The 12,877-nt window shown below is 39.2% G+C and overlaps 1 pseudogene; it reads left to right on the forward strand.

The window, feature by feature from the left end:
* The first annotated feature begins 5,131 nt into the window (after positions 1-5,131).
* LOC128106665 (acidic mammalian chitinase-like) lies at positions 5,132-8,144 on the forward strand (annotated as a pseudogene).
* The last annotated feature ends 4,733 nt before the right edge of the window (positions 8,145-12,877 follow it).

Consider the following 12,877-nt stretch of genomic DNA (forward strand, 5'->3'; position numbering starts at 1 on the left):
AAACATAAATAAGAATTATGGGTTAATTTAAGTGTAAGAGCTAGTCAGTAATAAGCCTGAGCTAATGGACAAGCAGCTATAATTAATATAAGCTTCTGAGTGATTATTTTATAAGTGGACTGCAGAGGGCTGGCAGGACCAGAGAAACTTTCCAACTACAATAAGAGCCAAACTTATTCTCCTCATAAGTGAGTTTGTAAACATAGATGCAGGCTTAATCTCTGGCTTTCTTTTCTCTCAGGCTCTGAAACTATAAGGCAGTTATCACACACAGCCTCATGTATTGTCATCATTCTGATTTTTCTTTCATGATAAAAATCAATGTTTCTCTTGCCCTCATAACCTCATAGGCTGTAGTAACACTTATTTCTTCATTGGTGTCATAAGCATGGTCTTAAAAGAAAGGCTCAATTTTGACCAATGCTTGTCTTTCTCTCCCGTTTCACCAATCATTCAGTTTCTCCCCTCATCATATTGCACTACCTGATTTTAGTTGGTATTACATTTAAACACTCTCTGGTACTAAAATTCTCTTTCCAGATTGAAAATTCAATAGGAACTTAGGGCTATGCAAGCTGTCATTGTTCTGCTGTTTTCAGAATTATTTCTTATTTGTTCTCTTTAGTCCTGAGGAGTTGATTATGGCATAAAAAGTGTGACTCTGAGAAATTCAATCACTCAGATTTAGTTTCTATAGATTTAATTTAGGACAAAGTCATATCCAAGACATTATTTGCTTTAAAGCCTTTTGTAATGAAATATTGAGATCAATTTATAAAACAATCATTGCAGATATGATTGGTTATACAGATAGTAACACAAAACCATCAATACAGCATGCTAAAAGATAATACAGAAGGAGCTCTAGCTTAAGGCCAGCCTGGGCTACAAAATTCAATGCTGTCTCAAAAAAGAAAAAGTTCTCTTGAAGACACCAATGGACAAGAGAGCTTTGTATCATAATTTCTCCAATATGGCACAAATTTTTCAAAGTTACTTTCAAAAAACTTTAAAGGTACAGAGTAAAGTGAAATTTGAGTTTTAAAAGATTGTTTATTTGTTGGAAGGCTTGGCTTAGTCCATCTCCAAGAGGTAACAAACACATGTGTGCTGAGGAGTGAATTCGAAGTAATTTCAGTAAGTAATGTTTCATATTTAATAAAAATTATTACCTGAAAGATGGAAGAGAAGGATCATGGCCATTTTTCACTAGTACTTGAAGAGAACATTGAAGGTTTTGATCACAAAATTTAAAAAAAAAAAAGAGAGAGACCACACCTGGTGTGGCTACAAACTTTTATTTATACCTTGTTACAATCTATAACAAGAAGGACTACCCACAAGATCTTGAAGTTAGCTCCTAGAGAATGCAGACAGCTTTTCAAAATAATGTGTGTTCTTTCCTTTGTGTCTGACCCTTCTAAATGGTCAGCTGGGTAAGTCAAATACTTCAGTTATTATTGTTGACAAAAATGTTTTTCAATAGCAAACCTCAAATCACCATAAATTACTTTTAATGGAGCTGTCTGCTTAATGTATGTTATTATTGAAATCTATTCTAATTTTTGAGAAAATATATTAAAGATAAACCATACTACAGAGAGATGAGTTTCTCTTGGTGGGGAGAAAGAAGTAGACTATGTGGTGTAGTGATATTTTATTTGTGCTGTACCAAATAAAATTTATCTGGGGATCAGAGAACAGAACAGCCACTAGATTAGATATAGAGGCCAGACAGCAGTGGCACACACACCTTTAATCCTATCATTCAGGAGGCAGAGATCTGTCTGAATATCTGTGAGTTTAAGGCCACACTGAAAACAGAACCAGGCAGTGGTGGCACACACCTTTAATTCAAGCACTTGAGATCTCAAGTCTTTGCTTGGAAAGGACACATGCCTTTAATCACAGGAAGTAATATGGCAGGACACAGAAAGATGTATAAGGCATGAGGAAAGAAGAACTTGTGCTCTTAAGGTGTGATAACCAAGAACTAGCGCCTTTTAGCAGCAGTTCAACTGAGATCCATTGGGGTGGGGACTCAGAGGCTTTCAGTCTGAGGAAACAAGATCAGCTGAGGAGTTGGTAACATGAGGTTGGCTGTAGCTTGTCCTATTCCTCTGATCTCTCAATTTTCACCCCAATATATGGCTCTGGGTTTTTCATTAATAAGACCTTTTAAAATTCATATTACAATGGGGGCTCACCTGTCATTGATAGTCTGTAGTATGACCTCATGAAAGTTATATACTGACAACTACTGAGTTTTTGTGGTGTTAAGTATCTATCCTTAGAATGCCTGTAAACCCATCTAAGCTCCAAATTTATCTCTCCTATTTAAAAGTAACTAACTCCCAGTCAGTAACAGGTTCCTAAGCTAAAATTTCTGGATTCATCTGCAAGCATGCTCATACCAGTCACCTGTACCAAGTGATCAGACATTGGAGGTACAAGGAGGGAAATAGAATCAGAATCAAAACTGTAAGCACGGGTCACTGTTTTCTACATCAGACCATCTTTCTTGTTCCTCGCCAATGAACGCTCAGCCTACCAACTTAATTGGCCTGATGTAAGAAGTACGACACCTAATGACATTGACCCCTGCCTCTGCACTCACCTGATCTATGCCTATGCTGGAATAGGAAAAAAAATAGGTCACATGACAGACAATAAAGACTCAAATAACTACCAAACTTTTAATGACCTTAAAAACAAGTAAAAGTAAGGGAATGTCTAATTTGGTATCTTTTGGTTCACTATTTAACATATATCAATCCTTCTTAAAATGGAACTCAGCTAATATCTTTCATTTCTATTTGTAATTGACACAGATCACATATATTATCATGTACAATATGTTTTGAGTTATGTATGCATTGTAGAATGGTTCGTGCCCTAATTTGCACATTCATTACCTCACACACATCTTTTTTCCAGTGATATCTATTCTGTCACCAAGTTCCAAAATCCTATACACTCTTAATAAACTATGGGCACCACATTGTACAGAGGTGATCTCTTCAATATATTCTTCCTATATTACTGAAATTTTGTACTTCTTTTGACCAATATATCCACAGACATTGTCCATATTCCAGCCCCTTTTAAACATCTTTCTATCTTCTAACTCCAGGAGTGCAAATATTTGAAATTCTACTTAATGCATTTACAGACTTACTCACCATACCCATCTTTACATAGATGGGGAATCCAAACTCAGGTCCTCATTCTTGACATGACAAATACTTTACCAACTAAAGTATATCTCCAACACCTTTTTGCCCATATGAAATTCAGGTTATTTTTTGCTTATGGGATTGTTTAAGTTCTTAATATATTGTGGATATTAATTGCTTGGCATATGTATGTTTTGTAAGTAGTTTCTCCTATTCTCTGGTTTGTCTTTTTACCCTGTTGTCTTTTTTCTTCTTTGCTATTGAGATGCTTTAGTTCAATGAATCACACTGCCCAATTTCACTCTTGTTTCTGTTCTTTGACTTTCATATCTGCCCAAAACACTACCCAGGGACCACTGTCAGGGAGCTTTCCCCATGTTGCTGTCTAGCTATTTTACAGTTTTAGGTATTATATTTAGATCTTTAATCCACTTTGATTTGGCTTTTGTACATGTTTTGATGTGTGAAATGAGATTACTTTGATTCCATATGTGGACAAAACTATATAGCAAGCTTGGACCATGTGAAATAAGCTCCCTCAAAAGGTATTTCTTGAAATGTAACTCACTGGTTTCTTACCTCAAAACTTCATGGATTACTTGATAAATACCAGTCACCATGTAAGCACACCAAAATCCCAGTGGAAGGAGCAATAAGTCAAAATTTTAATGTTGTCTTCTCAAAGGGAATGAGTAGTGAGCAGGTGCTTCTCAAGCTCAAGAGACTGAATAGCTGTCAAGAATCAGGTCATGTGGAAATTTGTATATTACATTAAAGAAATTACAAAATACCCTTAAGTAAAGGAGACGTTCCGAGTTACTCACAAAGTGTAAAAATTTGATGAAACAACACTTTGAAAGATTGGTATGATATTAATTATGAAAATGTATTAGAGATGAAGAGGAAGAGACAGAGGAAGAAGAAACTGAACTAAATCAAGGAAGAGGTTATCAGGGCTCCCACTATGGCTCTAACATTGAAAGTAGAACATCTTGTACATCCTTGTACAGAGACAAGAGGATGATAATAAGTAGGAACTGTGGTCAATTTGAAGTAGAAAGAGTAGAGTATCCCCAGTTTTCTTACTTGAGGACTTATTTGGTCATAGTTCCATAGGATGGTAAATAGAGAATAAGATATTTTAGTGAGAAGAAGGATGGGATGGTCTATCTCTGACCATGTTGAGTGTTGTGAACCTGGAATGGCCAAACGGTATTTGATGAATACCAATCTGGGGTTTATGAAATGGAATTTGCCATATTGTACTGACATCACCAACAAGAGTGGATAGCAACTAAGGGAAACAGAATGGAACGGTGAAAGTCGAAGACTATTGATAAACTTTAGACTTACTTTCTCCCCAGACAGATTCTTTTCTATGTTGATCCATACACCAAATTGGCAGCTAGCCTCAGAATGATTTCAATGTGAAATAACTGGCTTGGTTAAAGCTAATTTCTTTTTGGTTGGACAGCCCTAATTATCAGAAACAGTACCCCCATTTATAGGAGAAACATACCTCTAGGGAAATTTCTAACTTCCATACACTGATTCTAATTCTGCCAGTTGAATAAGCAGAGAATAAAACAATGCATATTTTAATACAAGTGCTCAGTATTTGAAGACAGATGTAACTCTCTGCTTATAATGTCTCTCTTCATTAGTCACTTCAATCACTTTTGAGCATTCTCCTTGCATGCCTTTTGGAAACCCAAGTAGTTCCACTATAAGAGATAATTTCAATGTTCAAAGAAAATTAGAGGTACAAAAATTACAGGTAAATTAACAGCTAACACTGAATGGGACCTGTCACCCATCCATTATCTCACCACTGACCAGATCAACATTTCACTGGACAGGTGTCAGCACTATGAAATAGTCTATCTACTTATTAAATTATAGCTATTTCCTACAACAAAAGCTAAATTCAAGGACTTAAGCTTCATAGTGTAGAGATGCAGGTAAACCTAACAGCCATCTGGAATATGGATTCTGACTGTGAGAGGTTGCTTTGTGTGGGATTTTGTGAAATGTACCTGTAAGATTATTGATACTATCCTTACTACTGACATTATTGTGATATTGACAGAACTAAGGTAAGACAAAATATATTATAGCACCTTCTATGTAAGTATGTACAACTTAAGGAGCTAAAATCAACTGCAAATAAACTCTAATGTGAGCTTTTGATCAGAATACCATCAGGAATAATCTACCCAGATTGATGATCACTGCCACAGGAGCTGCTCATGTCTCCATCATCCAGTCTGGCTATGAGATCTTCCAGCTGTCACAGTGAATGATGCACCTTAATATAGAACTCCTGAAGGAATATACTTACTCTTGGCATGTCTTGCTGCTCTATAACTTTGTTTTCAGGCTTCGGGTAGAGTTATTTTGCTCACTTACATGTGAGACATGTAATCAGAAATGTTTTGAAGTCCTCCCCACTCCACCAGGATCCTTGACTACATCCAGGTCTTGACCTACGGTATCCATGACTATTGGAATGGTTGCATGGTGAAAAAGTCCTCTTTTCAAATTCCCAGCTGATATCAATGCCCAGCTAAATGTAGTAAGACCCTACACTTAGGTTAATGCAAACCAGAGACAACATAAATTGTATGGAAATTCAGGAACAAAAACTTGAGTTTAGCAAATGTAATCTTAAGTCACTGATTATATCTCAGCTATTACTTCATTTGAATGTTTTGAACAAAACTTAGTGAACCACGTGTAGTTAACATGATACAATTTACCTGTGAGAACAGGGAACCAGCAGAACCAAGCACAGAGGATCAGCTGCTTGGGACCCATAGCCAAAATGTTGCCACTTTAGGATTACATCATGAATTACTGCAAGGACAATAGGGCTGCAGCGGAGAAACTCATTGTTGGATTCCCAGCATATGGACAAACCTTCATCCTGAAGGACCCATTCTCCACTGGAGTCAGTACCCCTTCTATTAGCTATATCCCACCAGGATACTACATGAATAAATGTGGGATCTGGGCTGACTATGAGGTCAGCAGATTGACTGTACAGTGCTATTTGAATTTCATACACAAAGCTATACAGTGGCCTGGGGGTAAAAATACGTTGAATCTTATGTTCGTCCTGCCTTCTACTACTTACTCTAAACACAGTGTCACACCAGGTGTCTAAAGTGTTTATATAGCATGAGTCTCTATTTAAGAAAAATGTAGATCACTTAGTAACACTCAATCTCCCTTCAGTCAACACAGGCGAGTTTGAAGGTCATTTATATTAGAATAGAAAGAAATGAATAAATTTCTCATGTTACTGTAGGTTTCTAAGTTCAGCACTATAAACATGGACATCAAAAAAATAACTCATTGGATTCAATATCCAGTATTACAGTTACAAAAATGAGATCATAGTATACTATGATATACCATAAATATTATTGACAGAATATTATTGACATAAATATTATTGACAGTTCTCAAAAGAAAAGAACAAGTACTGGGTTAGAGTCAAAATGGTAGAAGAATTACCTATAATGTGCAAGGTTTCATCCCCTATACCACAAAAACAAATATATTTCGATCTTATTTACTACTAATAAAACCCATTACAAAACTGAGTGAAACCCTCTGAACTGAAAGGAAGAAACTGGAACGGGTAAGTGTGGTTTTGTCTTTCATGGCACTAATATTTAAAAAACCTAAACCTCTTGAATATTTAAAGACTTGCAGTCACCCAAAAAATAGAATCCTTTACAACAGGGTTAGTTTTCAGGAAGTGCCATATAATACCTAGGCAATGAATGGGTTGGCTATGTCAATGTTATGAGCTTCCATGTCAAGGTAAGATAACTTCCTTCAATGTGCTAAGGCTCTGGTCATGCATATAAGGGGGAAACTGACTCTTGTCCTCTATCCTTAAACAGGCTCAGTGACTTAAAGAATATCTTAGGAGGTGCTATGGTCTGGACTATTAATATGGATGCCTTCAGTGGTTATTTCTGTGATGACAATCTCCCTCTAACCTCGACCCTGAAGAAATACCTCTAAGTATACAGTGCAAGTGAGGGACATCAGAGCCATATCCATGGAACATAAATATCTGTTCATCAACTCAAGGGCAGCCTTGATATGTATATTGCCCCGGGAGACTGTTCTCCTTTTATCCCACTGCCCTTGCCCAAGTGATGGATGACCACTGATCTTCCCTAACAACTCAATTTTGATGCCAGAAATTATATGGTCATTGGGAAAGCAGGCCTACCTGGGGGTGGTTTCTAAGCTACCTGAGTCTTAAAGGTATGTATGACTCTCTCAAAATGATGCTGACCTTCACTGTAGTAATCTACTTTAGAACCTATGAAACCCTTCTTCAAAGCTAAACTAACCCCTCACCTGAAGAGTTACCAAGAAGCTCTCACCAGTGTTCTCATATCTCTACTCTATCATTCAGGAGATGAACCAGTGACTTAAACTTATTATTCCATATTTTCTTAGATGTATTTATTCTCTATATGTAGATCCTACAAAAATATTTTTTACAATACACTGTGTGCCCAGTATGTATAAAAATGTCATGAATGACTTAGGTGGATAAGAGAAACCTTTTATTTAAAGCCAGGGTAGAGGCTGGCATAATATGATAGTGTTTCCTGATCCCATCTTAAAAGATAATGGAGTTATCTTTTGTTTTACATCTGAGACTCTAGAGCGTATTGCAGCCCCACTATGGGCCACCACACCTACAGATCCCTTCACCCCTAGGAGTGACCACTGCATCATCACGCTCACCAGCCTACTCTGTGCTGTGTGTTTCAGGTTGTGTTGCTTCTGCTGTCCAGAGAGAGCCAGGACCGGCTCCTTCAGAGAATGGAAGCAGTCGTGAAAGCAGGCTCTCTGGGACAATGGGTCCTTCATCAGTACCCCAGGGTAAATCATGGAAATGTCTTCCAGTGCCTTCGTGGAGTCACATATCAGTAAACATGCCAGGCAGAGAGTGTTTGAACACCAGCTTCTAATTGCTGTACCTATACCTGATCTGCCACCTGTCCTCAGGACTCTCAAAAGTCTGTTATTCCTGGCAAAAGCCATCTTGCTTCTACCTGAAGTTCTGAAATAAAATCTGTAGGCAGAACACGCCTGTCTTTGGTTTCTGCTATTTTGGTGGAAACCTTTCCCCAGTGTATAAGTAACAGCTGCGCATGAGGGGAGTGTGGCTGAAGAGAGTGTGTGAGGAAGTGGGGGAGCCAGCTGCCCTACAGTCTTCTGTAGGGCTGGGTCCATTGTCATGACTGTCAAGACTGTGAACAGGAACTTTCACATATTTGGCACACTGATCAGGTTGAGGGCATTTATAGGACATGTCAGGAGCCGAGACCATTCTCAGGAAGGCACCACATTGACTCCCGAACTGCAGAACACAAGCAGTGGTGATGAAAGTCCCCCAAGAGTTTAAAATGATATAAAAAGTGAACACTAATGAAATGTTCAGTACTAGGCTTAAAGCTGTGGAAATTGTATCTTCACGTTCTACCAGAACAATTAGCATGAAAAGAGGTCTCAATAATTTTTTTACATTCATTTATTTGTGTGTGAGAAAGATTGTGCATGTGCCATAGCATGAATATGAGGTCAGAGAGCAGCTTTCCGATGGCAGTTCTATCAGGTAGGCCCTGGGGCTCCAGCTCAGGGCATCAGGCATAATGTCAGGCATCTTTACTCAGCAAGCTGTTTCACTAGCACTCAATAAATGTTTTTAATGAATTAAGTGCTTGCCTTTGTGATGGCAGATGTTTCAGTTCCATTTGCCTTTGGCTTATAAGATGTCCTCTCGCTGTGCTGGCCTTTGGAGGAGCAGAGATTGCTAGGCTCGGCCACAGTGCTCAATTATGACCATAGTTTTGGATCAATCAGCTTTATCGTGACATAAAGTGTTCCTTCATGTGAAAAAAGTGGACCACTTTAGTTTTCTCCTATTTTACATATTAATCACATAAACAATTGTTTGCTGGTCATCTACTAGGAGCAGGAAGAGGGTGCTCTGCTCTGGAAAACAATGTCCCCTTACAATTTCTCAGGTATTCCAAGCGTGTTTCCACCTCAAGGCCTTTGCACAAACTAAAGCACTCTCTCCCAGGATTTCCATATGATTTTTCTCTAAACTTAGACCTTTTCCTGAAAGTGCCTTCTCCGTATGGCCTTTTATGGCTACTTCATCTAGGGGCTGAAATCCCTTTTATATCTTTCTTCTTTCTTTCTGGCATTCAAGCAAGTCTAGAAGTGGGGACTTAGCAAAGCTGTTTCATCTTTCTATATACTTTCAACTCCTGTCTTCTCTAGTAGGACATTGATTCCCTGGATCTGGGGTTCTCCATCTATTTCAGATCCAAAGCCTGAATTCTAAACGCACAGCTTATATAATCTGATTTCACATAATCTCAGATCAATATAATGCTGTAACTATAATGTAAAATAGAAAACCATTTTCTTTTTTCATTTATTTTATTTTATAATTTAATTTAATTTTACATATCAGCCACAGAGTCCCTTTTTCTCCCCCCTCCCACCCCCCCCCACCCCCTCCCACCTTCCCCTCAGCCCACTCCCATTCCCATCTCCTCCAGGGCAAAGACTCCCCTGGGGATTGAGTTCAACCTGGTAGATTCAGTCCAGGCAGGTCCAGTCCCCTCCTCCCAGGCTGAGCCAAGTGTCCCTGTATAAGCCCCAGGTTCCAAACAGTCAGCTCATGCACTGAGGACAGGTCCTGGTCCCATTGCCTGGATGCCTCCCAAACAGATCAAGCCAATCAACTGTCTTACTTATCCAGAGGGCCTGATCCAGTTGGGGGCTCCTCAGCTATTGGTTCATAGTTCATGTGTTTCCATTCATTTGGCTATTTGTCCCTGCACTTTTTCCAATCTTGGTCTCAACAATTCTTGCTCATAAAAACCCTCTTCTTTCTTGCCAATTGGACTCCTGGAGCTCTACCTGGGGCCTGGCCATGGATCTCTACATCCGGTTTCCTCAGTCATTGGATGAAGTTTCTAGCACGACAATTACGGTGTTTGGCCATCCCATCACCAGAGTAGGTCAGTTCGGGCTGTCTCTCGACCATTGTCAGCAGTCTATTGTGGGGGTATCTTTGTGGATTTCTGTGGACCTCTCTAGCACTTTGCTTCTTCCTATTCCCATGGGGTTTTCATTTATCATGGTCTCTTATTCCTTGTTCTCCCTCTCTGTTCTTGATCCAGCTGGGATCTCCTGCTCCCCTAAGCTCTCTTTCCCTTGACCCTTGCCCTTCATTACCCCCACTCACGTTCAGGTTGTTCATGTAGATCTCATCCATTTCTCTGTCATTGGGCGATCCCTGTGTCTTTCTTGGGGTAGAGAACCATTTTCTAATATTATGTCCTGTGCATCAGTGAGCAAAGGCTGACCTATAACTACTTAAAAGGACAAGGAGTCAGGCTCTCGCATCATGTGTAGTGTAGTGAGTATATCTAGTATTAAAAAGTTCAAAGGTCATTGCTGAGTGGCTTAAGAACATCAGATAGCAGACTTATAAGCGAAATTAGGACAAAGACCAGTATTGACAAAATTAATGGCACTTCAGTCTTTCTAATTTTTGATAATAATAAGAAGAAAATAGCTTCAGTTGAAATGTGGATAATATCTACATTTCGATCCATTAAGTAAAAAATTGTGAGTTTTCAACCTTAGGTTTTCCATTGGTGCAATGAAACACCATTATCAAAGAACAAGTTGGTGAGAAAAGGATTTATTTGACTTACATTTCCATATCACTGTTAATTTTTGAAGGAAGTTAGCACAGGAACTCAAACAGGGCAGGAACCTGGAGGCAGGAACTGATGAAGAGACCATGGAGGGGTGCTGCTTACTGGCTTTCTCCTCATGCCTTGCTCATCCTACTTTCTTATAGAACCCAAGACCACCAGCCCAGGGATGGCACCACCCTAACAATCACTAATTAATAAAATGCCTTATAGTCTTGCCTATGACATGTTCTGATGGAGTCATTTTCTTAATTGAGGCTCCCTCTTCTCAGATGACTTTAGCTTGTGTCAAGTTGACATAAAACTGTCCAGCACAATTGACACCTTGTCAATTTGACACAAAACACATCATCTTTAAGCCACAACCTTTCCTTTCTCATTATCCCCAAGATCTCACATTAAAAATATGAATAACTTAAAAAATCCCACAGTCTTTACAAATTTAAACACATTGAAAGTTCAATCTCTTTAAAATAGCCATTTTTAAAAAAATTCAAGGTCTCTCAACTGTGAGTGCCTATAAAATCAAAACTAAATTAAATTCTTTCTAACTTCAAGAGGGAAGAACTAGGACAAAAACATATGCCAAAAGTGTAAATAACTCAATGTCCAATGTCTGGGATTCACTCATGATCTTCTGGGCTCCTCCAAGGGGCTTGGGTCACTTCTCTAGCTCTGCCCTGTGTAACACACACAGCTTGTCTTCTAGGTTCTCTCTGGTTCCACTCCACAGCTGCTGCTCATCTTGGTGGTCATCCCATGGTACTGGTGTCTCCAATCTACTGGAGACTTCTGCTACAACTGGATGCACTTTCTCCCAATAGCCTCTCATAGGCTATCTTCGTGGTGCCAAACTTCAATTTCTCTGCATAACCCCTTTCATCCTGGGCCTTCAACTGTCACTGAGGCTGTCACCAATGGCCTCTCCTGGACTCTCACAGTGCCCAGCATCAACTTCTCTCCATGTCTTCAAAAACAGTACAACCTAACTAGCTCTGACAGTACCAAGTTCAGCTGCCAGGTACAACCTTGGCCACCTCTGGAACACAGTTTCTTTGTGCTGACTCTGAGGAAACACTTCCCAGAAGATTTCATATCAAAGATGCTAAACATCCTGTATCTTGACTTCAACTTGACATTCTTTGTTAGTTTGAACTGAGGTTTTCTTTTCTTTGGGTGAGGATTTCCTGCTCTGCTGAAAAAGGTAACTCTAGTGTATCACACGTATCTCTGTGAGTGCACACTTTCAAACACACACTTTATAGTGTGTTTCTGAGGGCATCAATCTTGCTATTTCAGCCAGTTGACCAGGCCCAACCACAGTAAACTAAAGAAAGTCAACAGTGACTTCTCTTTCCTTCCCTATTTTGACATGATGCCTTACTATGTTGGTAGATGAAGACTATGGAAACATCACCATCTGGTGGTCAGTGCTAGGAAGTTCAATACTGTCTACTCTCCTGGAATCAATTCCCAACTTCTTTCTTAGGAGGGGTTATCTTGAAAAACCTAGAAGGATAACTAGGAGGAAAGGAGTGTCACAACCTTGAAATGCACCAAAAACAAGTAAGCAGAAAGGAAACACCAAGGTCAAGAGAGGAGGTGGTCTGTTTTTAATACAGCAAAGTGATAGTCTCTAGTTTTTGCTAACATGCTCACATTCATGAAGCTATGTATCTCCTGCATTGTTTTCTGAAGCCTGAATCAAGCAGGCCTAATCTTAGTGTAAAAGACAGGGAGTTTTTAACAGTGTGCTAAGCCAAGGAATAGATGGCCCTTTTAGCATATCCCTAGAGGGGTGCTTGGGAACCCTGCTAAGAGGACCACTTACAAAGCAGACACAGGAGTGGGGTTTAGAAGGGGCAGTAGTCCTTAAGGTCAGTGCATGGACAGCAGGGTTTGAAGAAGGCATTTGAAGAT

This window comes from Peromyscus californicus, unplaced genomic scaffold (assembly GCF_007827085.1).
Source record: "Peromyscus californicus insignis strain IS unplaced genomic scaffold, ASM782708v3 Scaffold_9__1_contigs__length_137607984, whole genome shotgun sequence".
NCBI classification, from domain to species: domain Eukaryota; kingdom Metazoa; phylum Chordata; class Mammalia; order Rodentia; family Cricetidae; genus Peromyscus; species Peromyscus californicus.